This window comes from Acomys russatus, chromosome 10 (genome assembly GCF_903995435.1).
Source record: "Acomys russatus chromosome 10, mAcoRus1.1, whole genome shotgun sequence".
NCBI classification, from domain to species: Eukaryota; Metazoa; Chordata; class Mammalia; order Rodentia; family Muridae; genus Acomys; species Acomys russatus.
The window spans coordinates 47,812,778-47,837,278 of record NC_067146.1 but is presented as its reverse complement, the minus strand read 5'-3'; the positions used below and the strand labels follow the sequence as shown (position 1 = coordinate 47,837,278).

The 24,501-nt window shown below is 37.8% G+C and overlaps 1 pseudogene; it reads right to left on the bottom strand.

The window, feature by feature from the left end:
- Nucleotides 1–23,537: 23,537 nt before the first annotated feature.
- On the bottom strand, nucleotides 23,538–23,632 carry LOC127194930 (uncharacterized; annotated as a pseudogene).
- Between the last annotated feature and the right edge of the window lie 869 nt (nucleotides 23,633–24,501).

Sequence of the window (24,501 nt, the reverse complement as noted above, 5' to 3'; positions counted from 1 at the left end):
AAGGATATAAACTTCCCAACTTCATAGGGACATGAACTGCTGGACTTCTTCTATCATGTGATTCCAAAGCTAGATGCAACACTTCTGTGGCCTTTGTGTATCTGTGTCATCTGCATTAGTTAGGCTCAGCTTTAATCCCACACTCCAAGGCAGACTTACAAGGAAATACATAAGACACACAGAAGCCAGCTGAAAAGTCAGCAAGTAGACTATTTATTTTACTTTTGAGTGAGGGTCTCATACAACTCAGGCTGGCCCCATATTTGTTATATAGCCAAGCATGTCTTTGAATTTCTAATCCTCCTGCCTCATGTGGATTTATGCAGTGCTGAGGATCCATCCCAGAGCTCTGTGTGTTTCTTGTAAGCACTCTATACACTCAGCCTCCACATTCTGTTTTTATAATAATACCTCTTATGAAGATGAGTTCATAGGTGCCTTATTTTCTCTTATTTGTTAGCGTCAGTCTCATCATGGAGACCTCCGGACCAAACTTTAGGATGTCTGTTTTTATAAAGCATATAATTTCAAGGCCTTTTCTCGGTGAATTTTGTACTGTTTGTCTTTTATAAAAGTCAACTAGAGTATAGAAAAGAAAAGGTCGATAATATCACCTATGTGTAACTGAGCAGTTGTATTTATGAATATGTATGAAGACATATTAGTATAAAATGAAAAAATTCATCCATGATTAAGAGGTAAAAGGAATATCACTTTAAAAAAGCCTATACACCTTATAAATTATTCATCAAAATACACTTCTGTTTTGTTTAATTTGTATGCTAGTAGATTAAGCTGAGAAGGAGATAGAACATGGGGTGCTGGGGGCGGGGGTTGAGAGAGTTCCTAGTGGTTAGATGTAGTCAGAAGCATTGTATAAATATACGGAAGTTTCAAAGAATAAAAGAACTACTTAAAAATACTACTTCCTCATAATAAAGGCAAATAAAGGTATGTCTTGGAGCAGAGGCATGTATGTGTACACAACTGTGATTCCTGCAATCAGGAGTCAAGAAGATAGCAAATTTGAAGTCAGGCTGAGCTTGAGTGCAAAATTCTCACCAGTCTGGCTTGCATGGTGAGACTTCCTCAAAAATAAAAATAAATAAAATTTCATAGACTTTTTTTTTTAAAAAAAAAAAAAACACCTCAGTCCCCAAAAAGTATATTCTTCAGATTGCAAAGTATAATTTAGAATTTTCAACTGATACCCTGAAAGAAAAGCAAAAGAGAAGGCACACAAAGGAACAACTCCAAAAGACCAAGGGAAAGCTGTGATTCATGTAGATCTAATGCTCATCTGTTGAAGGGTGTGAATGTTTTTATTCCATTATGACACATTTTTATTAACTGGTACAGGAAAGCAAAGAAAGAGAAATGATAAGAGAATAGAAAGTAAACTTAAAATCCCTACTACTACTACTAGATTGTTATGCTTGTTCAAGAATTCTCAGCTTTACTCTTTTGGACTAATTACTTTGTTCTTTTTGCTCCTCCTTTCCACTTTCCTTGGCATGGCCGTTCTCACCTAACCCTCAGATTTAGCACGGCATTACACCTACTTCCCAAAGAATGTAAGGGCTGCTTGCTACATCAATTCACCTTCTTCCTCTAAGTTCATTCTGTCTGTCATTATCTCTAAGTAGATTCTTTCTCCTTCAGAAAACTAATTTCTCCCTCTGCCATCCAGTTTCCTTGTGGAATTTCTGTACTAATTGTCTGCCCACACATCTATTTCTTCTCTTTCAAATACTTCCCCTGAGTAAACAAATGTCTTGATTCCTGATGTTACTAGGATGGTTCTCACTCTTTCTTCACCATGATTATTTTACACATGAAATCTGTTTACTCTCACTTCCTCCTACTCAGTTTTTATTTTTATTTTTTAAATATTGCTTTCTCTCTTCTGTTTCACACATTTTTACCCACTTAAATGATATTGTGTTTGGGGCACTCCAAATATGTATTTGAGAGTTAGTCTTACAGGGAACAATGGAGTTCAAATTAAGCAGAAATTAATTTATTAGAAGAGTATTGGATTTTACAAAGAATTGATGAAACATAAAACTTAATCTTATTTAATCAGCGTGATTAAATCTAGGATAATATAAGAAACATGCTTCTTGGTGAGTCTTTGAGGTTATTCCTAAAGGATTAACTGAGGATATAAAACCTTCTCCAGGAGTAGAGAGAATCTTTGGCAACAGCCGAGAAATAAAGAGGTCTGAGAAAAAGCAGAGTTGCTTCTAGTTGCCTGCTCTTCTCTGTGTTATTGCATGCTTCCACACTGTTGGAGCTGCTGCCACCACTGCCACTATTTTTTCAAGGATTTCAGAACCTGTCTGCAGGGCATTAATATGTATATTTATATATTTACATAATATATATATATATATATATATATATATTTCCAGCACAAGGGACGCAGATGCAGGCAGGTCACTGTGAGTTCGAAGCCAGCCTGGCCTACAAATGGAGTCCAGGACAGCCAAAGTTAACACAGATAGACCCTGTCTCAAAAAAAAAAAAAAAAAAAAAAAAAAAAGAGGAAAAGAAAAGAAAAAAAAAAGAAAGAAAGAAAGAAAGAAAGAAAGAAAAACCAGAACCTGCTACAGCCTTCTAAAATGAATGGAGGAGCAGCCACCATGCCTCTAGCCCATTAGCAAAAGATTGGGACTGCTGGGATATCCAGTCTAGTGTACTGAGAATCTACTTTGTACTCAGCTCTCCAACAAAGCCACACCTCCTAATCCTTCCTGAACTATTGGGGCGGGGCACAAACATTCAAACACATGAATTTATGGAGCTCATTCTCATTCAAACAATCACATTTCACTCTCTGGTCCTCATAGGCTTGTTGCACACTTATTCTGACCAAATTCAAAATTCCTTATAGTTTTTCATAGCCTCATCACCTGTTTAAAAATGCAAAGCCTAGGGTTTCTCTTCAGACATGGGAGGCAATATCTAAACTGTAACCTTCTGCAAAACCTAAATAAAAAAACAGATCACATACTTTCAACACACCCTACCATTACCAATGTACCCTGCCATTACAAAAGGGAGGAAAAGGGCCTTGGTGAGGAAATATTGGGTCAAATCAAGACTGAAAAGCAAACTCCACATTCCGTATTTGTTTTTTCCCCCAATCTCCCAGTCCTTCCAGCCTATGGACGCAACACGTATTTCTCTCTTGGCCAGTTTTCACTTTCTCTTTGCAGCTTGTCTTGTCAGATATCCCATGCCCCTGGCATTTCCAACAGCTTGAGGTCTCCCAGGCAGTTGAAGCTTCCCTTTCACAGATTTAGCCAATGGCGTCTCTGGGTCTCTTGTGGGGGGGAGTGGGGGGCGGGGGGGAGTGGGGGGCGGGGGGGACCCGCCCCCGGGCTGCATGCCTGGCTTGGTGGCTGTCACTCACTAAGGAGGAAGATTCCACAGTCCCATTCCTGTATCGTTCTTGACTCTAAATCTAAAATCAAGTGACTGAGGCTGCCAAGTTCTTCTACTTGTTGGGAGTGGAACCTGGCCTCCTTCTTTCTTTACATTTCTATTAACTTCCCGTGGCTCTTTTGGCATAGGAAATTCCTCTGGCCCTTTCCTTTCTCAGGCTGAAGGATTGGAACTGGGAACAGTCATGCTGTGAGGCTCTATCTCTTTATTCCAGTTGGCATTGCTTGTTCTTATAACTGCTCATATCCTCGAACACAAGACTTGCTTCCGACATTACAATTCTGGGTGCTCCTTTTCTTCTCAAACTGTAGATTTTGAGTTGTTTTTAGCCCCATGATGCTTTTCATGTATGTCATTGAAAGAGTGACGACTAATAACCATGTGAGACAGTCAATATCAGGCTGTCTTAAAATGCCCTCTGCTAATGGGAGCCAACACTCTTCTATTTAGCCTCAACCATCTTTTTTTGAAAAGGGCAGAAAATAGACATTTTTCTCTGCTGCAGCAGCAGTTTATTATTCTCCTTCAGAGTTCCAAAGAGCCTTCTTTTAGACAGCAAAACAGGAATTCTCCTCCCAGGTGAAATCCCTCAAGAGGTGATTGCACACAGGAGGAAAAGTCTTGAGGAAGGGAAGGGCGCAGCGCGTTCTCAGAGCAGTAAACATGACTAGCTAACCAAGATAAACACAGACACGGAAGCTGCTAGAAACAGGACATGAAACAGCAAGACAGGCAGGCAGCCCAGCTGGGCCTGGTTCCTACAATTGGTCTCTACCCCAAGCATTATTGCACTTCTTTGAAACCACTCCCATAGTTCACTTTGTTCTCAGCATCACTGTCCTCCAAGCTCCTACTGGGGTGCCATTGAGTCCCACATGCAGAGCTCCACTACTTCTCCAGAACTAAGTCTCCTAATCTTCTGTATTTCTCCAAACAACCTCAGGGTCAGGCCTGTCAGAGCTATGCTCTCTTGCTACTGTCTTCTGTCTTAGTGACTGTTCTAGTGCAGTGAATGGACACTGTTACCAAGGCAACTTATAAAGGAAGCATTCAGGCTGGACCCTGTGTACACTTTCAGAAGGTTAGTCCATGACCATTATGGTGGGGAGCATAGTGGCTGGCAAGCACAGTGCTCTTAACAGAAGTTAAAAACTTACATCTGATCCACAAGTTGTACTGGGCCTGGCATGGCCTTTTGATACCCTAAAGGCTGTTCCAGTGACACACCTCTCCCAATAAGGCCACACCTCTTAATCTTTCCCAAAGTGTTCTATTAACTGGGGACAATGCATTCAAACATATGAGCCTATGGGGACTATTCTCAGTCAAGTCACCATATATAGTTTAAGTGCTGCACAGAAGTAGTTCTTAGAACTCAATTAGAAGGTATACATGAGTCAACTTTATAATAGGTAAATATACTAAAAATGTATTTCTCTATAGAACATATTATGGCTGATGTTCAATAGCATCGTATGAAAGAAAACACAAACCCACAAAGACACCCATTACAATGGGTATCCTTATATTGACTTGTTACAGTAAGTATTGCCATGGATATGGAGAAATCACTGTGCTCATCATGTATTGTTCATTAGAAGGTAAAATGATATAGCTACTTTAGAAAACAGTATGATGGGTATTCAGAATGTTATCAGACAAATTGTCCATTAATGATGAGCAGATAAAAAAATGTGGTATGAACACATATTTTAGCTTGACACAAAGGACAAAATTCTGTCACTGTCTATAATATGGATTGATGTGGAGAACATTATATCAAATGTAATAAGCCAAGCACAGATAGACAAACATGTATAATATCATTTAGATGCTTAATAAAATAATTAAACTCACACTACACTAGGAGTTTCCAGGACTGGGATTGTGGGTTACAAATACAAAATGTTGGTTAAAGGGTACAAAGAGGTAGTTGAGAAAGTAAATATATTGTAAAAGTTGTTGTATAATATATACATATAATTAATATATGTATAAATGTATCTCACATACACATGTACACACACACACACACATATATAATAGCATAAAAAACTACCACATTTGTGTTTTAGATGAGATAATGATATATAATTTAAGTTGATATAATCATTGCATATATTACCAGGGATACCATAAAATATGTAATTTTGCACAATATGGTTCAGTAAAACTGGAGAGAAAATATAAATTAAAATAAGGGAAGCAGGATATCTGTATGCATCTGATAGGCTGTGATCCGAGGGTAGAGGAAGAGGTCCCCTTCTGTCACAGGTCTAGGGGAGGCAGTGATCATATGATGAAGGAGGAGGTCCCCTTCTGTCACAGGTCTAGGGGAGGGGAATAGCGTGAAAGCGGGAACAGAAAGATACAAGCAAGAAGATAGCAATCAGAATGTGATCTGAATAAAATATTTTTTTAAAAGATAATGGAAAAAGAAAAAAAAATCCTAAAAATCAAAAACATAAAAAAAAAAAGAAGCATTCTTTCTGTAGCTACTGTCTGCCTAGTTATCTTAGTACTGAATACCCTTCCCAAATACAAACATGTAACCACATAATGGTCTTAAATACAGCATTATTTATTTATTTATTTATTTTATTAATTTATTTATATTACATCTCAATTGTTAGCCCTTCCCCTGTTTCCTCCCATTCTTCCCTCCCTCCCATTTATACTTACAGCATTATTTATAATCACCAAAATGTTAAAACAACTCAAATATCCATTACCTGGTAAACAGACAAACAGAACATGGTATATCCGTGCAACTACCCCAAAGTAGAAGGATGCACCGATGTGTGCTATAACATGGATGAAACTTGGAAACATCACACATAAAACAGAAGGCTCACAAAAGATCAAACAGTGCATGCGTCATTGCATATGAATGTCCAGAAAGGGCATTTCTAACTATAGAAAGAAAACTGGCAATTGCTTGCAGGGATTTGAGAGTGTAAGTCTATTTTGGGTTGACATACATCTTCTCAGTCAAATCAGAACTTGATACTTTGCGTATTTTAAGGGGTTAATTCTGTTATATACAGATTATACCAAAATAAAAATTTTCAATTAGTAATCATCCAAGAAATATATATATATTGCCAGATGTGTTCTGGTGCGTGACACTGGATGTTAGTTGTAACATGTGGTTCTAGTTTTTCTGTGTTTGGGTCATTCATTTCAGATTCAGATTCCAGGTGTGAATATCTGGTTATTTGAACTTAAGATCAATTTCTGAGGAACGATGCGTGGATCTGCAGGTTTCACTTAAGGGTGTGGCCATTTTGATGCTCTACCATACTTGGTCATCTATTGATTAACATGTTAATGTTCCCAAAGGACGGTGTTGTTGTATATGTAATTAATAGTAAAGCTAGAAGGAAATGATGATTAGTAAGTGGCAGAAGTTTACATTTTATCATTTTGTATTTTAACTAGCAACAAAACACCAAACCCGAATGGAAAGCATTCTCATGTCTATTGCTTGTCAAATTTTGACTCCTTAATACTGCTTGCTTTTATTTGGTGCCCAAAGGCCCATTGAATGTACTACTATATTTCTTCCAAAGTATTAGCTTTAGGGTTGTTCTTCAGAGGCTCAAATACCTAGGCAAGGAACAAAACTCTCTCTGCTCCTGACATCCAGATCTGGTAGCAGTAAGCGCAGTAGTGAGGGCCCTGATTGAAAAGGCTTACCCATTTCACTTCCCCTACCTAGACATTTAGGTTAGTCATAGCAAGACATGTAGATAGATCTGAGAAATGAATCCTTTACCCCCTTTTTTGAGACAATTAGAAGGACTTTCTTACCCAGACTGCTCTTTCTAAGGAGTAGTCTACAGAATATTTTTATTCTCTGTTGTAGAATGTACTTTTTGGTCATCATGAGTGGCTTCTGACTTAGGCCTATATCATAATCTGATACTGGGGTTTTACATTTATTTGTGAAGATGTTTATATTTACTGAGTCTTGTTGTATATTTGGTATACATATAATGTATTTTACCTGCCATCACCTTAAAGCATAAACCTACAAAGCCAACATAACACGGAATGCAAACTGAATTTTAACAGCATAGAATTACATCCAGAGTCTAAAACTGCACAAAACCCCCAAACAAACAAATAAACAAGCAAACAGAAAGACAGACAGACAGACAAAAAATTATCTATTATTAAAGTATCAGTACTGAATTATCTATGAATTGCAAATTTGCTAAAAAGTAAAGTACTCTGAGACTTCAAGAGTTAAACTTCTTTGAGATTTCTAGGAGACAGAGACCTTACAGCAAACTTCTATACACAAGAATTAAATAAGTAGAACTCATGAATTTGAACTGAGCAAGGGAGTTATGCATAGGAAGAGTTGGAAAGGCAAGGGCGAAAATGATATCATTAAATTTCAATTTCCAAAATAAAAATGCTTAATATGTTTATGTATATATACATATATTTTAAAAGAAAATAAAATGAAATCATTTGATTAGAAATAGCTCCTTTGGGGCTCAGCGTATGCAAGCCTTATGAATGTTTGCCTTCTATTCAAGGCTCCCTGGGTTCTCTAGTACCAAAGCCTCAAAATGTTTTTTGTTGACCCAAAGAGCTTTAATTTTGAATTGTTAATTCCATAAGAACAATTCAGATGAGATTCAACTTGGAAAGCTTTTATTTACTGACAAGTTTGCAAAGTGAAGTATACCATCATTCCCACAGATTCTGACGTTTGCTTCATGAGTGCCAAGAAAAAAAGACTTTAACTTGGCAGGTCATAGCTGGAAGATGCAGAATTTTCCTTTAAAAAAACTGAGTCATCAGGCCAGTCCACTTTGTAGTCATCTGTGATATGTGCTGATTCCTGTTCTTTCCATATTTAACTGACCTTCTTAAAACCATAGCACTCATTAGATACTAAAAGCTGACATTTATCCCCAACTCTGTCTCACATTTCCCCCCTTTCCTGCAACTGTCCTGCTTTGTGGAAGCTGCAGGTTTAGAGGTTAAAGAAATCCTGACTAAGATATTTTTGGTTGTGAGCCTAGCCTTTAATGGATGAGACATCTCTGTTTGCTCAACTGTGTTCATAGCAGCTTTATTCATAACAGCCAGAATCTTGAAACAACCAAGATGTCTTTCAACCAAAGAATGGAAAAAGAAATTGTGGTACATTTACAACAATGGAAACTACTCAGCTTTTAAAAACAAGGAAATCTTGGAATTTGCAGGCAAATGGATGGAACCAGAAAAGATCATCCTGAATGAGGTAACCCAGACCAAGAAAGAAATGCATGGTATATACTCACTCATAAGCAAATATTAGCCACATAATACAGGAAAACCACAGTATAATACAATACAGAGACTGAGGCAGCAACCAAGGATCTAGACAGATATAGCATATAGGTAGCACAGTCTCCTTGCGAGTGCCACAATATGGGGAGTAGAGACTACTTCTGACATCCTTAGCTCCTTAATCCCTTGACAGGATCTCTTCCCTGTTTTGCTTTTCTTTCTCTACAATTAGGCTTCTCCATTTTCCAGCAACTTAGCAAACAGTTTTTATTTATTATTTGTTTCTAAGTATATGAATTTGAAGGATAGGGTTCATTCTTCAAGTTTTCAAACCTCGTTGTCACTAGGCAGCATGGTAGCTGATACAGTCTGGCTCTGCTCGCATTTCATTGACTTATTTTCCTCCTGTCCACTGTGACTCACAGCCAGTGCCAGGCATGTTCCTTGCTGCCTCACAATGGGCCTATTGTTTATCTGTCTGCTCTCACCACTTTGTGCTGCCTTAGAGCTGGCACAGCATGTGGACCTCAGTAGATCCTCAAGAAGTGATTACTGTACTGCTGTGGTGGGCTATTGTTAATACGCTCAGGTCAAAACCTGAGGAAATGGTGATCAGTGATGTCAAGTTTTAGAGATTGTGATTTCTTTAAAAGGAAAAATTCTTAAACTTTATTTCATGCCATCTAGACACTGTAATAATATAAAATGTTTTTCATGGAATTAAATCAAATAAATTGCTATTAAGAATTGAAGTTTAAAAGAATGGAAAATCTGGGCTATATCTTTGTTATTATTTAATTTCCTATTTGAAAAATTAATAGCTTTTTAAATATAATTGAGAACATGTTAGAGATTTCTCAGTGGATAAATTGATCTCCCCCCAAATAATAATAATAATAAATGTAAAAAAGTTAAACACTATAATTGTTAGCACCAATGTCATGACCCATCTTTGTGATCAATCTCCTTGCTTCCAGACTAACAAAAATTTTTTTCACTACTAATTTACTTTTCAATTTTTATTAAGGTAAAATTTCTTCTTCCATGAAATGCCATTAGAATTCAGCAATTATTCTCTATGTCTGTATTCTGTATTCTCTATTTGCTCACTATTAATGTTTGGTAGTGGGGGAGCAATTATTTTTCTCCTGAAGGACATGAGAGCTTCAGCTGAAGTCAGATTTCCTACCTTTCCATGCCCGCTGGTCTAGCTACCTTTTGTCATTTTTCACACATTTATTACATTTTTTTATTCTCCTTAGTCTTCTGAAAAGAGAGATTAAACAAATAGTTCCAGATGCACAGATTGCTGTTTTACTATGAGAAGTAAATGGGCTAATGTAGGTAATTTACATGGAACACTGCTGGGCACTAGTAAATGCTGAACTGGGTGTTAATATGATTTCTCTATTTAATGCAATTCAACACTCTTATTTTTAGCTATTTCAGTTTCAATTACCTTATCTTAAAGTTAGAATGAAAAATTCCTACTTTATGGAGTGATAATAAGGCTGCAATAACCAGAGCCAAGAGAAATAGCGCTGGCTAAGAGGACAATTGCTGGAGCCAGACTGCCTGAGTCCAGAGGCCAGGTCTGCCTCTTATGGGCAATGCCACTTTACGACAGGCTGCTTAACAACACTTCACCTCTGTGCCCTCAGTTTCCAACTTCGTAAATTGTTCATAACACAGCATCCATATAATTAGGTTTTGCTGAGAATAAAGAAGCTTAATATGTACAGAAGAGCTAGAAAAGTGGCTACTGGCAGACAGTAACTACTCAAACATCGCAGTTGTTTTTACTATTAAATTTGCTGCTTAAAAATCATCCCATGTTATGCGGGCAGAGGAGGTGGGTGCTGCAGAAACAGACGCACCAACTAAAGACCATGCATGGTGAAGGCCTAGACCTTCTGCTCAGACGTACTTGATAAGCAGCACAGTCTCTTTTGGGTCCCAGAATATGGGGAGTAGGGACTACTCTGGCTCCCACACATTGCTCACTTCTCCCTGGCAGGGCATCCTTGCCAGGCCCCAGAGGAAGAAGCGATGAGACTTGATATGCTGAGGTCAGATGTTAGAGGAGGAGGGTCCCCCCTCTCTGAGGAGTAGGGGAGAGGGAAGGAGTGAGAGACGGAGGGTGCTACATGGAGGTGGGTAGGGAAGGGGCTTGCAATCAGCATGAAAGTAAACAAATTTTTAAAAATTCCCATGTTTCAATATATTAGCTTTAAAATATATTTTGATTCTCTTCTATTCTAAACTCTTAAACAAGTAGAGAGTTTCTTTTTCTTTCTTTCTTTTTATTTAAGACCTTTATTAACAGGTGCTTGCAGTTTGTTGACATTTTTTGTTTTGAAAAAAATCAAGTTGTAAACTTTTATTACAAATTAAAAATGAAGTTCTTAAAAATCTCAACTTGACCAGATATGAAACAATTTAAAAACCATTAAATGTATATTGAGAAAAACCAGGCCTTTTTTTTTTTTCCTTAAAAACACATTTGTCATTACCAAAAAGAGACATCTTTAGGTAAAAAATAATAAAAACCCCATGCTGCATAGATAATACAGATAGTTCTAGTATATCTGGTCAACGGGCAAAAAGCAAGCACTTCAGGTCTTCAGCTCCAATCTTTGTTCATTTCTTACTGCTGGAATTTCATATTCATTTCTTTTTGTTGGATGACCAAACCGGAGAGTTTTCTTTTTTTTTTTTTTTTTTTTTTTTTTTTTTTAATGCTGGAGTTTGCTTAGATGCTGCCTTATTCTTTATATAAATTGTGTGATTCTTACCAAATTTTGTTTTACCCATCACTAAATAATACTTTATCACTGGATTATTTGTTGACTATGTTTTAGAAATCAGTACTATTCTAGTAAAATGGGGTGTAAACACAGTGTTATCATACTTTGTTTCTATATTCCATGATGTCACAAAATACTGTCATAGTTCTGATTAATTTTTAAGACTAAGTTTTCTTCAGGTCACCACTTATTAATTATATGTTTTATTTCTAAGATCATGGAAAAAGATTTCTACTTGTAAGTGCTTTCACTAATTAACACAGTAAAATACACCATAAGACAGTGAATGAGAACCTAAAATTCTTGTACTATATAGCTAATACCCACTTAAAAGTGAATATGTATCTTATGTATCTTTCTCGGTCTGGGTTACCTCACTTAGTATATTTTCTAGTTCCATCCATTTGCCTGAATATTTTAAGATTTCCTTGTTTTTAATAACTGCACAGTATTCCATTATGTAAATGTAGCACATTTTCCTTATCTGTTCTTTGGTTGCAGGACATTTAAATTGTGTCCAGTTTCTGTTTATTACAAAGAAAGCTGCTATGAACACAGTTGGGATCCTTGTAGTATGGTAGGGCATCTTTTGGATATATGCCCAGGAGTGGTATACCTGGGTCTTGGGGTAAAGCTATTCCCAATTTTCCGAGAAAGCACCCGATTAATTTCCAACCAAAGGGCAGACATTGACTGGACCTAGGTCCCCTACACATAGGTAGCCAATGGGCAGCTTAGTCTTCATGAGTATTCCCTGGCAATTAGAGCAGGGGGTGTTTCTCACATGGACTCAGTTATCTGCTTTTAGATTACTTTCCCCTACCTGGGCTGTCTTGTAGGGCTGCAGTGAAAGAGGATGCACTTAGTCATGCTATGACTTGATGTGCCAGGGTTGGTTGGTAGAGGTGGGCCTCTCTGTTTCTGAGGAGAAAGGGAGTGGAGAAAGGAAAGGAACATGAGAGGGAGGGATGGGCAGAGAGGAGGGAGAGGGCTGTAATAAGGATATAAAATGAATACTTAAAATAATAAATTAGGGAGAAGAAAAATAAACAGAAATCTCTTCTGTAAGTGGGATGGCATTTTCAATTTAAATAATTTAGTTTAACAATGCAGTTGGTATTGGGTGGCACGTAAACCAGAAGTAAATATTTGTCATTTACAAGACCATAGGCTTGATTTACAACAGACACACACACACACACACACACACACACACACACACTCACATACCTGAGTGTGTGTAAACATATACCTATATGAGTGTATATACACATGTGTGTATGTATGTGTATATATACATATGCATATGTGTTTATACATTAATGAAAGAGATCATGAGTGGTTACTGTTTAGTAAATCTGTCAAAAGTTTTTATCCCTATTGTCTTCTGACATAGGTGCATAGTATGGCATCAGTCTGAGAGCTCATTCTTGTTGTTATGACTAGATTGAAATATCTCATAGTTATTAGTGTCCAACACTTCAGTTTCACAGAGAAAATATTAGGGTCATATGGGGGGATAAAGACTCTTTTGTAGCTTTGTTCTATTTGGAATGAGGTCTAGGTGAGTTTGTCTTTCGGGGAATTTTACTGTAAATATTTTGCATTTGCACAGTAGAGTTGGCATTATTGGGTCTAAAGGAGTGTCTGCTAATGAATCAAATGAGATTACCAATTACATTGTATGCTGTGTCAAAAACTAATGAAGTCCATGACAAAAACAAATTAAAACATCTACACAAAAAGATATCGACCCACAATGGATTGGTGAGGGAGTGACACAGGAGAATTTAGAGAGAGTGGGCTGGTCAATCAGTCTTATTCCTTGCAGGAAATAGGCTACATTCCACGTGGTTGGGGGATCATATTTTCTGGGTTTTGATTTACCCTCACCTGACTTTCCTGGAGTGTAGACTCAGGTATGAGTCTATGTGTACTGGATTCATCAGATTATTGCTGCCAATGGAACACTCCAAGGCTCCCCTGCATCCTCAATAATGATGTGTCCCTAAAATATAAATCATGGGGTTAGCAACACAGAAAATAGCATGTACACAATCAAATTATGTCTGGAAATGTCTTTTTTTTTTCTCTTTAGACAGGGTTTCGCTATGGAGCACTGGATGTCCTGGAAGTCACAAATATCAACCTGTGTCGGTCTCCTGAGTGCAGGGATTAAATGTGTGTGCCACCTCTGCCTGGCTTGAAAATTCTTACAACATAAAGGCACATAAAGGTTTCAAGTAAAAAATTAGGCCTCTTACATGCTTTCTGAAAATGAAAATTCTTCCATGAATGTTTATACAATGCAGAAGTTAAAGTAAAAGAAATATCATGTTCTTTTCCTTTACATGTTGGAAAACATACAAAATACAATGCATAACATTTACTGTGTTTTGTAGATCAGCAGAGTGTAAGCAATTAAACAAATATCTATGTAAGTCATGACATGTGTTCTATACATCTCAGCTCTCTTTATATATAATACAATAATACAACATAAATATTTCATAATATTCAGTATATTTTAAGTAATTGTGTACATATTTACATATTAAAGAAAATTACATCATAGCAGGCTTCTTTATAGCATTTTCTTAAATGCTGTGTCTGACCCTCCCCCACCTCTTCCCATCTCCCTGCCCCTGCATTCCCCTTCTCCGTTTAACCACTTATGTCCCAGATCTTTTCTTTGAACTTTCCTATCCTGAGTTCAATCACCCTGCTCCCAGTTTTTGTTTATAGTGTCCTTCACTCACTTGACAAGTTTCTAGTTTTAATATTCTGAGATACAGACACACTCCTACATAGAAAAATACAAATGCATTTATGTTAGAAATTAAGACTTGCTTTGAACAGATGCCCATTGTCACAAAGTTGATTCTCTCAACCCATATACATGAGATAGCTTTCCATTTTCTGGGTCTTATTTAGCTTTCCTTGTGAGTATTATATGATTCTTGTTATAGATATCATTTATTTCCTTTGTTACATTTATTGCAAAATATTTTTATTTTACTTGGGAATTGTGGGTAGGATTTCTTTTCATTTGATTTCCTCCTTAATATGTTTATTATTGGTGTATAGGCTGGGTACTGATTTTCACAGGCTAGTTTTTATCCTGCTGCTCTTTTAAGTACCCTGGATGATTTACAAGCCAATACTATGTGCAGTACTTCTTAGGGTATACAGCCAGATAATATACTACAGACTTGTCAGTCATTATATCTTGATCTCCTAGATTTTACAATTAGGATACTGAACTCATTTTCACTAGGGTTTGTGCAAATGCTTTCGTTTTAAAATATGAATAAACATCTATTTTCCTTTGTTCATAACTTTTACTTCATTTTCTTGAAAAGGCGCCACAAAACTTGGATCTAACTCTGAACAAACTGAAGCTTTTTTTTTCTGAATATACATTGTATACAGTGAAAGATGTCATAAACATCCATGACATTTTCAGCTTCGTGTGTCCTTAGCTCACCCTTCTCACATAGTGGCATGGCTGGTTCCACTTCTGGAAAGATACAGCATGCCTTATTATTACAAAACACCAACCATCCTCCATGATCAATCATGCCCAGTAGGTTTCAGGAAGTGAGATGCCCATGTGTGAGAGAGAACTCATCTTCACAAGCAAAGCTCAGTGACATCTTGCAATTAAATTAGATAACAGCTCATTCTGACATTTCCTGTGAACAAAAATACCACATAAAATGAACCACAAGGGGGATATGTGCAAAGATCATTTCCTTTCCTAAATCTTATCTAATTTTTAAGTAAATTGAGAGGCCATTTCCATTATTTATAATTGTGACATTACATTAAAATCAGTACTTATTAACATAAACAAATTAATATATTTGAATGGAATATTTTGACTTAGTTTTGATGTTAAATTCATATATATTATTTGTTTCTTAAGCTAAGCTTTGAGATAATATATGTGAAAAATGCTGAAAGGAATTTCAGTCAGTCCTCCAGTCTCTAGACACATTGCAAATAATGTGTGTGTTCGAAGCTCAAACAAGAAGTCATCGTCATCTATCGCCCAAACGTTTAGAGATTTTTCTGTTAACAGAGGGATTTCACCATAGGAGCCAGAGTAATAATTTTCTAGCTTGAAAAGTTATCTCTCATGCACATGCTAGAATTATAAATTTCTTTGTCAGTAGTTCTAGGATAAAATCCAAATCTGTCCTCAGTAGGTCTGATCTGTTATTCTAGGACCCTGCCCACCTACCTCATCCAAGTTCTGTGAGTGTATCCCCCTTCCTCTCATCCAAAGATGCAAACTCCGACTCCACTTTAAATACCAAACTCACCCATTTGGGTTTCAATGAAAATGTTATATGTTTGTTTAACAAAACATCATTTCTGAAAAGCAAGGCCGAGACTGGCGAGTCATATCATATAATTTGTCAAATACAGACTGTAAACTCTACCCTCAGCCCTATCTTGAAGTAGGATTTCTTTTACGTGAGGAACCAAGCATTTATTTTCTCAGTGGGTAAAGATAAGCACAATGGACACACTTGATGGATTGATTTCGACTCATTTTTCTGGCAAATGTAGTTTATTTCTCATTTTGACAGTTGTACAAGACAAGAAAGTGGATTATCTGATGTCTACTTCTTTCTGTACTTCTGCCCATGAGCAGTGGACATAGCTGCAATGTACGTCTTGGATGCTACTGGGTATTGCTTAGAGGCAGACCCCCATGAGCAAAGATGCAGCCTCAAGGGCCCAGGAGCTGATTCAGAAAACAAGTAGATGTTCCCTGGTGGCTGCAGACTGAGGACAAGACAGTCTGGGAGTCCAGCAAGCAGAGACAAGAACTTGCTATCACCGAGGAGATGCGAAGCAAGAGCAACTCAGGTGGCTGCTTCTCATTTCTCTCTCGAATTCTATAAAGGACTTTAGTAACAGGAGTGTGTGTGACTGTTTGCCTTCCAACCATCCACACAAGGACTCGTAGGCAACTTCATCTATGATTCTTTACTTGTGAGATATTATACAAAATGTCCAATTAGCTTGATTGCTAAAAGGATTTCTGAATGAAAATTTCAATGTAGAGGGAAAAAACATGTGCACATTTGCATTTATGCTCTGCTTTTAGACATGTTTTATGAAGAAAAATAGATATTATTTCTATTTGCTTAGAAATTTTTTATTTTTTTAATTTTTAGAAAAATTTTTATTTAGTTAATTCATTCAGATTACATCTCAATTGTTATCCCATCCCTTGTTTCCTCTTGATCTTCCCTCCATCCTTCTTTCACCCTATTCCCCTTCCCTAGTTCTGTGAGGGCGGGGGACTTCCTCCCAGACTCTATGATCATAGACTATCAAGTCTCATCTTGGTGTCCTGCTTATCCTTTCTCTGAGTACCACCAGGCCTCCCCACCAAGGGGAAGTGGTCAATTGTGTATGTAAAAAGTTATAAATTTTTTAATCTCAAATGATAAGTGGTTAAATCTGTAACTAACAGAATTAGAAAACTTACTTGTTAACTTTAACTTGATTTAAATGACTAGACTTTTTTTTCTTTAGCAAACATTATGCTAGGTTAAACTGGCATGATATAATCACATCTCATTCCATTCTTTCACCCTGACTTGTCATCTGTAGAGAGATTGTGGTTGATCATGAAGGTCTGCAATTCTATTTGCTCCAACAGTTTCTGGTCCACTGGTCAATAAACAGTTTGGCATTTTCCTGAAAGGCGTTTTGTTTCATTGTTCCCAGCACTGAATGAAATCTGTATGGTGCAATTGAATTCTCCCTGGACGTGCTGCCTATTGAGATTGAGGTCATAGACACATAGCGTCAGCATGATTAGGATGATAAGATTCAGACACTTTTTGAATCAAAATGAAAATTAATACTTTATTTCTTGTTCAGCTCTTTGTTCTCACTTCAGAGAAACTCTCACTACATAATAGAGTTTCATAAATTATGGTGATACTAATGCATTTTTACCATGTTTTCAAAATGTCTTCTCATCAGTGGTGAGTGGAAAATGCACTTACAAATTTGGTAACACTTTGATATGGTAATATAACAGTATTTCAGTCATTTTGAAGAAGTACTAGAGGTTTGCACAGCAGTTAACTGGAAGTCACTGCCTACAAAACAGATTCTCAGCGTGCTTGCCTTTCCCATGCATGTTGTTTTTGATGTGTGCTTTGTGTTGAGTTTAATGTTTGGTTAGTAGAAATATTTTTTCATTTATTGGGGGTATATGAGATGCCACAATAAAGTGTAAGAAGCAGATATTTAATGATATGTTCTTATCTTCATACCAAATTCACTCTAACATACATGTGAATATTTGCAGAATCTTGAGAAACATTCTTATGCACAAAAACCTACATCTACTGAGAGGTGAGTGAAAATATGAGAAAATTTTACAAATGCCAAAGATGTTTACATGTATACTCTATATTGACTTAGGTTCAGGATTTTAGTCCCAAATTTAATCATAAATCATAGAAAAATTAACAGCATCACAGTCCCTTTCTTATTTTGAATGTTTTGCAAAACAACCCCTCTTAGCTCTATTTTGTCTTTGGGTTCCAAAAGCCTTTGCTGTACTCAGAGTCTTACCTTGGCATTCAATGTGCCCATATGATAGATGGTTTGTCCTCAATGATGCTATTGAGAAGTAAGAATGACATTTAAGAATGCAACTTGTGCTTGTAGATCCTTAGGTCATTGGGGATATGACCTCGAAAGAGGTGCATGGTGTGCTGCCTCAAAAAACCAGGCCATCTAACAGTGGCTAAAACTTCAAAAACTATGAGAAAAAAATTACTTTGTTTTAAGACTGATGTATTTAGTTTCAGTGGTAATAAACTGACTAATGCAGACGTGCCATCTTCTGTGCCAGTAGATAAGATGACCACTTTACTTACAGAGTCTTGATGGAAGTCTAGGGGGACTGCCTGGCATGAGAGGAAAAACAAGCTTGACTATATCTCCCTGAACTCACTAGGCCTCTGAATCTGTCCTTTGTTAATCAGAGGGACTTTCCTTTTCCTGTGTGTTATGAAGTCTGGGTTTTCACAGTTTTCACAGTTTTCTTAAAAACAAAATTAAGCATAGACTACATGGACTGATTGCAGCGTCTCCTTGTCATAGGGAGAGTTTCCTCTGGAGTTACTGCTCCTGAACTGCGACTCACAGCAGACTCATCATTACACTGTCACATTGCTTTTTTTTTTTTTTTTTATGGTACTTAACCTTTAGTAAATATAGAGAGTTATCTTGCAGGAAGAGTCGTGTCATCATTGGAATAGCTTCCTCTAAGCGCCTTCCCAGGACTCCTCTGCTAATCATGTGCTTTCATCTGTCCACAGACCTATGTGTTTACTGAGGTGACAAGGAAAAGAAGTGGTGCTTCAGGGCCAGTGTTTCACAGCAGAATGCCCTCCCCTCCAGCTCAGACAGGAAGGTGACTGGACTATCAAGAACAGAAGTTGCCATTACTGAGAGAAAATGTGTCAAAACCTAACACCTAGGTACCTGGGACCTGTCGAAGTTCCTGATATGTAAACAACCAGTTATCTGAAGAGCCCAGATGGCTGTCTCCAGGCCTGCACATACCAGGATAGAATTAGGATGAAGTAAAGTGTTTGAGTTCTCTCTTCTTCAAGACACAAAGGTCTTGGAGCCTCATAGTGCAAGGGATTATGGAAATGCTTTGCTTAAGATTCAGTAATCTGTTCTAGTGACAGCCTGTAGGGTAATAATGGCTTACTGAGTTCAAATCCATCTAGATCAACGAGGGAGGAAAACAAACCACTCATAATAACCCACTCCTGCAGTGTAATACAATATTGGAAGGCAGAGAACATAATGCTTTTATGTGTACTTGGGGAAATAAGCAGGGTTTACACTAGAGTTGAGGGAACATTGGCACAACAAGGAAATGAGCGCAGCTAGCTTCCATCAAGGGCAGCACATGGAAAATACCAAATCTCTGGTGTATCACCACTAAATTAAGAGGTCTCTCTCAGCAAGGAAATGCCGACAATGGGTCTGTGACAAGTGAATGACACCACTGGCTGCTGAAACATCTGACAGAAGTGTTTGTCTGACATTGGAAGGGGCAGTCTTGGAAAATACCACTTAAAACTCAAGTCAGAATAATTGCACTGATCTGCCTGTATTTCACATAGGTGGACATATAGAAAGAATTCACTGGGTATTAAAAGTCCTAGAAATACAAGAGGTATCATAGACTCAGAAGAAAACACATGTCGGCTAACATAGATTGGAGAGGTTGTTAATTATTTAAGCCAGATGATTTGCCATTATACTAACAGAAGGGGGCATTTGGTGAGCTTGAAATCATTCTTGCTCATATAACCTACCATCCCTTTCAGAGAACCATTTGCTATTGCTGGATGAAAGAAATGTTGAAACATTAGGAAATGCTAAACCAACCAACAAACAAACAAACCATTAGGTAACGGAGAGAATATCCACACAAAGCTATCATAAGGAAAGACAAAAAATTGATAATTAGAAGTTCAGCTGGTGAAACTGCACTAGCCTTTCACAAACTTTCAGGAGTAATAAAACACAAAAATTGAAATATAGATTAAAGATAATTGGAATATCACATAAAATATGAAAGTGTGACATCTACTTGATAACCAAAACCATAAAGCAAAGATAATAATATGAAACACTACCCAGGGGGTCCTGTACAAACTGTTGTACCAACCAAGGACAATGCATGCTGAGAACATAGACCTCCTGTTCAGAATTAGCCAATGGTGCCCCTTGGTGGCGAGGCCTGGTGGCACACAGAGGAAAGGGAAGCAGGCTATTGAGATGAGATGTAATAGGCTGTGATCATATGGTAGGGGAGGAGGTCCCCTTCTGTCACAGGCCTAAGGAAGGGCGAATGAGGGAGGGAGGGAGGGGAAAAGGAAGATACAAGTGAGGGAATAACAATCAGGATGTAATCTGAATAAATTATAATTTTAAAAAAGAAAAAAAAGTATGTGAAAAATGAGAGTTAATTAAATTTGAAAAGAAATTAGGAAAAGGGGGAAAAAGTCACCTCAGAAGTGAAAATTAGGTAAGGTCTGGATAGATGCTTTAAGTTGATAGAGATGAGATGCGATAGATATTGATTTACATTCAGAATTTCAGACTCATCAAGTTAAGAAAGATGTTTTCTGTAAGGTTACCAAATACAGTTAGCCAAACCACTATGAATGTAACATTTATATAATTCCTGATTGTTTCATGGTTCTTCTTGTTGTATGTAGTTTATTTTAGTTATGTGTAATAAAATAAATGTAGATGTCATATAACTAAATAAAAATAAAATAATCAAGGATCTCTCCTGATAACCTGACAAGGCCAATTTTGATAAAGCTATTTTTTTTGTTTTATTTTCATGACTTTTTGATAATCTATAGTGTTATTTGTCTTTCCCCATTCTTTTTTCCTTTTAAAAAATTTATTATAATTTATTCAGGTTACATCCCATTTGTTATCCCCTTGCTAGTATCTTCCTATCCCCTCCCTAAAGCCATTAAATTATATAATTCAAAAAAGCAATTATATAAGTCAAAAAGAAGAGGAAGAAGAGGAAGAAAAAGAAGAAGAAGAAGAAGAAGAAGAAGAAGAAGAAGAAGAAGAAGAAGAAAACTAGAGTGTAAAATTTCAGTGTGAAATAGTATAACTGAAAGTATATGATAAAAGGACATTTTTAAGGAGAAGGAAAGAAAAAGAAAGTAATGAAAAAGTAACAGATCTGTTTGTAAAATAATAATAAAAAAGACACAAGCCTTCAAGTTAAAACAAAACAAAACAAAACCACCATCTCATATATGTTGGAAGAGTTAAACCAAATGATCAATTATAAAATGTAATGTGTAAGTTTTAGCACCAATTTAACATGTATAGTTAATTTTCCACCATTAATTTCTTATTTTCAGTATATAATTTTTAAACAGCTATGTGATTATATGAGTTGACTCATGTGGTCTGTCCCTTCACATGAAGTCTTAACACTTCCTTGTTACATTTTTGAAATAGCCCATTTATTTCTCTATTTATAAGGTCAAAACATATTTTAAGCTATTTGAGTATTTTAAATGGTGATACAGATGCACAGCTATTTCTATAAAAAAAAAAAGATGTCACGAGAAATATTTCAATAGTGTTTATTGTAAGCTATTGCTGGACTGTCTCTACAAGCCAGCTCCCAATTATAACACGGAGACTATTGTTATTTATTGTAGGATAGGCCTTAGTTAGCAACCTCCCAACTAGCGTGTATAACTTAACTTACCCCATTTTTTTCTAGCCACATTGGCCCCGTGGCCAGTTACCTCTCCTCAATCCTTGTATTTCAACTTCTTCCACTTCAAATCTCCATTCCTTGAATCCCTCCCCCTCCGCACCCCATACCCTACCCCCCCCCCCCCGTGCCATATCCTTTCCCAGAACTCCTATTCATTACAGGCCATCATCTCTTCATTAAACAAATCAGAAGCTGATGGAGAAGAATGGTTACAAAATACTCAAGCAGATGTTGACCCAATACAAATAACAATGCCAAATTCTGGCCTGTAGTCTACTCTCCACTAGTATGGAAATCAGCATTTGAATAAAACAAAGACAACCTTTACAAGGTACACAAGAAGATTTTCTCAACAGTAAACTTTTTATTTCCTATGTTCCAATTATTCTACAATCACTATAAAGCAAGTCCTAGTTTGTTGACTTCATGCCCTTCATGCACTCCAACAGTTGCTTAATGGGGCAGATGTGGAGGGTCAGACAATTCAAAACCCTGGGTCAGAGCCCAAGAGTTATCTGAGCCAGTCACCCACTAGCTCTCCAGTATTCACACCACAGGGGGACCAGGGCCAGCTCTCCTGCCTGGCCCCAGCTGGCCCATCCAAGGAAGCTTCCAGTAAGGGGCAGAACTAGCTCTCTAGCTTGGGCCTGGTTCATCTTGGCCAGCACCATCAAAGCTACCTTTACTGTGCTGCCCAGGCAAGCTGCAAGACCTGTTCTCTCTAGTGTTGGATCAGGTTAAGGATAGGGCCAATTTTCCCACTCTTAAATCCCCAGGGCCAGGTTCCCGGCCTGCTGTAGGTGGTAAAGGACAAGAGAAGGAAAGCATCTCTCCTGCATCCACGCCACTGTACAGGAGTCATGTAGCAAGGCCAGTTCTCCTATTGTCATACACTTGGGCCTACACATCTGCAACTCGCTGCTGTACTGTGCTTCCTGCATACTTTGCAGGCTGTTCTCCTGAATACTGCTGCTGGCTAGGGGCAGGGTCAGCTCTCCTGCTCTCAGGCACTCAGCAACAGCTCTAACAGCATGCCCAAGTGAGACGCGGGACCAATTCTGCACAGTCCTCAGACATCAACATGTCCCCAGGCAGCAGCCCAGGCTGGAGATATCCACCTGACTATGATGGTGGATGACCTCTGCTGCTTCAGTGTCACAGACGCTGGCACGGCCCCTGGTGGCACCACAGGCCCCTACCATAGTCCCAGGTGGCATCAGCAGCTGTTCCTCACTACTCTTGAGTCTCCAGTTTATCGTCTCTTCATTGTACCACTTCCTGTTTCTCTTTCTCTTCCATTTCTCCACCACTTGCTCCTTTTATTGGCACCTGGGTCTCTGAGGGTCTGGGGTTGTCTCAGGGGTAGTCTATGGAGTGCTATGCCCCACCTGTGTTATCTTAGTCATGGTCTGCCTTCCCCTCCCCCAGATCTGTGTGGCACCAACTAGTGGTCATATCAGCTTAGCTCCCTGTCTGGGGCCCATGGAACCTACCCCCTTGGGGCAGTGATCTTCTGTGGCTCACTCCTTGCCCTGATTAGGGCTCACTAGGAGCCCTGGGAGCCCTGGGAGCCTGTCTGGGCCTGTGCAACACTAGACTGGTGGTCTTCTTAGGCACGCTCCCTGTCTGGGCCCCCTGAAGTCACACAAATTGTCACCTTAGGCTACAGATCCTTCAGATATAGCCTCTCTGCCACCTACTGACACACATGTGCCACAGCAGCCATACCTGCAACACCTCCACAGACAGGCTTTTTAAATTTTTTCATTGTTATTTCTTTTTTCTTTTCTTTTCTTTTTTTTACCCTACAGGTACTTTGGTACTTTGCATATATTTTATTGCTTCAGGTTTTTCTTACAGCTCCCAGTTTTAATACCCGGGGGATCCAGGACAACAAAAGCATCCTAACAGGGCCCCGCAGTAACCTTTGCCCCTTCACCGGTGCTTTCTAACAGTCTGGAATGCAGGACTAGGATCACCTCCGGAGTCTTGCCCGTTTATGAATTTCTTGTTTATGACTTTCTAAATTGTTCACGGTGGGGCTCTGCTCTGATGCCACGACTGGCCTGCTACTTTCACTATTCCCTGTGATCCAGTCATCTGCGCTGCGTCGCCAGCTGTTTCTGTCTTCATGCACATGCACGTTTTACAAGGAAGAATAGTTTGATTATCAGTAGTGAACTTGCATATTGGGAAAAATCTCTTTTACACTAACTACAACTTTTAAATGGAAATGCAGATGTTAAAACAGTGATTTGTATATGATATAAATGTAATTCTGCAACTTCCTTTAAGGATGAGATATCATTTTCCATTTTAAAACATTTTTTTTACTGATTTAGAAATTGTTGAACTAATTTATGAAAATATCAAAGATATTTCTGTTAAGTAAAGGTAAAAATATTTTCAAGTTTTTGTATCATCTTATTAAAAGAAAAATATATAGCTTTGATAGGAATCACATAGTATTGGACTGCTGTGAGTGAAGATACATGAATAGCAAAAATACACAACAAAATGTTGTCTAATTTTATTTATATTTAAAATTCCCACTTATACAAAACTCTAGATTAATGCCTTTAACTTTTAAGATAAATTTGTTCCTTGTTAAATATTTGT